The sequence below is a fragment of the Cynara cardunculus genome, assembly GCF_001531365.2.
Source record: "Cynara cardunculus var. scolymus isolate 2C chromosome LG 5, CcrdV1, whole genome shotgun sequence".
NCBI classification, from domain to species: domain Eukaryota; kingdom Viridiplantae; phylum Streptophyta; class Magnoliopsida; order Asterales; family Asteraceae; genus Cynara; species Cynara cardunculus.
The window spans coordinates 1,160,280-1,163,045 of record NC_037532.1 but is presented as its reverse complement, the minus strand read 5'-3'; positions in this window follow the sequence as shown (position 1 = coordinate 1,163,045).

Sequence of the window (2,766 nt, the reverse complement as noted above, 5' to 3'; positions counted from 1 at the left end):
ATGAACACAAAAATAGGTTTTTTTTTTTTTTTTTTTATAAATAATGACCGAAAATTACTGAATTAGATAAATCATCTGTTATCTATTGTTAATTTTTTAATATTGTAACATCACAGTCTAACCATTAGAATTTAGAGGTGTGTAAAACCAGAATTATCTAAAATCCGAACCCAAACCCGAATAAAAAACAAGGTATTCATGTAAAACTCGAATGCTCTGAAAACTGACTTTTTGGGAAAGTTTGGGTTTGATTTTTGGCCACCCGATCCTAGGGGTGAACAAAAAACCGTCAACCCGCGAAACCCGCCCAACCCAACCCGCCAACAACCCAATTAAACCCAACCCGTCTACCCGCCAAACTGCCCACCCGCTAATTAGGAGGGTTGAAATTGGGTTGAGCTAACCCAACCCGTCAACCCGCCGCTAATATATAATTTTTATAAAATTATATATATATATATATATATTAATAATGTATAAATTTTATATAATTTTTATTGATACTATATTTTGTTTCATTTTAACTAAACGTATAGGTTACCAAAAGAGATTCACGATCAAAGAATAATGACAAATAATCTAATTAATATGAAAAATTATTGATTTTTTTTTTTTTTGCAGCAACAACAAATTGATATGTTGGAAAATATGAATGATATTGATAGATATTTGATTGACGAATCCATCAATCTATGACGTTTTTAAAGAGTTACATTAGAAAAATGTCTTATCTAAAAGAGTTCCAATATGTTTATAGGATGGTTTTGGACGTCTTAACAAATTCTATGATGTTTTTAAAATAAAGTGTCGTATTAGTTATTTTATACAACACGACTTGAAAAAATGCCATATGAGCATAGGTGTCCTATAAATAGATGAGTTTAATGGACACTTCTCAAAATGTTTCTATAAAATAACTAATACGACATTTTATTTAAAGATCATTCTAAAACACTTGTTGAAACGTCAAAAAACGTTCTATAAACCTATTGCAACATTTTTAGATAGAACACTTTATAGTATGGTCTATAAACTTAAGATTAATGAAATATTTCATTCGTCAAATTACGTAACTACTAACCCGCCAATCCAACCCAACCCGCAAGGGTTGGGTTGGGTTGGATTATACTTTTGAATGGGTTGGGTTGGGTTGGGTTGAAATTTTCCAAACCGCCATAATTGGGTTGGGTTGTAAAATTGTTGTAAACCGTCCAACCCAACCCGCATTCACCCCTACCTGATCCGTCCGAAAACCCGAAATATATATATATATATATATATATATTAAATACTATATAAATATACTTATTTATCTAATTATCTTTTGAAAATTCTAAAATTTTAGTTGGTCGTGTTTTTTTTCCTAATTTATAAGCATAATATCGATTTATCAATTCTCTAAATCGATTGAATTCATCGTCAAAATCAATTGGATATATATATATATATATATATATTGCATTATAATTAACCCGAAACCGACCGACCGCAACCCGAAACCCGATCAACCCGAACCCGAAATCCAAAAGTTGGGGCTTGATTTTCATATCCGAAATCCGATCGGGGTTTTTTATTTTTCCGCCCGATGCACACCCCTACTAACCATACTACATATCACGGTTTTGTAACACGAATGATAGAAGAAGTATCCAGTCCATTTTAAGGCCACAAATATCTGATTTTAAACAAGTTTTGATAGTTAAAAACAAAGAATTCCTAAGCTAAAAAACAATGTATAGTCAACTAATACTTGGATTATTAAATTAAAAAAAAGTAAAATAAAAAATCCGATGCATTTATTGTTGTTCTGGTAACCATGACCAGTACATATATATCAGAAAGTTTATGTGCATCTTAACTAATGTGATGGTAATATATAAATGGTTAACAACATGATCACAAATCCAATAGTACCCCTGAAAGAACTTGAATCGGTGATATATTGAAAGCAAATTAACAAAATTTTACCAGTTAAACTACTTGGTTTGAAGGAATGAAATGGATTTTGGGGGATTTGCATTTCAAATCCCATGTTTGGTTTGTTGGATTGTCCGTATTTGAAATCCTTGGATTTAATTGAAATACTTTAAATATGGGATTTTGAAATCCTCAGGGAGTGCTCGGGATTTCASGGAATTTCGTAGATTGTATTGGATAAGGTTTTGAAAAATGCTAAAAAACATTTGTTTTGTAATAATCGATTAATAAAATTGTAATTCAATTATTTATAATTTTTTCTATAAATTATTTATAAATAATGAAATATAATTTCATTCCGAATCATATAAACCAAATACACCAATGGTTTCAAATCCAATCCATGAAATACAAATCACTAAAAAATAATCATGCAAACCAAACGGGMTCTTAACGTTGAATATTATTGTTATTTTATTCAATAAAATATTGTGTATATCTAAACTTTCGATTCACAATACTTGCTAAGTTCTCATGCAATGCAGCAAAATGTAAAATTTTAMTGTAAATTAATCATGACATATCTATGCAATTTTTGTTGCAAAAAATGAAATCCAAAATTTATGTAGTTGATCCAATGCTTATCATATATATATCTATACTATATCATAAAACATTTGGCTAAAACTCTTAAAAACTCTTAAACCATATTTCATCCCTATCCGATTTCATCCCATATCTAAATTCGTGTAACTAACTGCAGATAAACACAATCAAATACATGATAAACATCTAATTTTAAATATAAAAAATCTAAAATATAATTAGGATAATCATTAAGTTCTAACA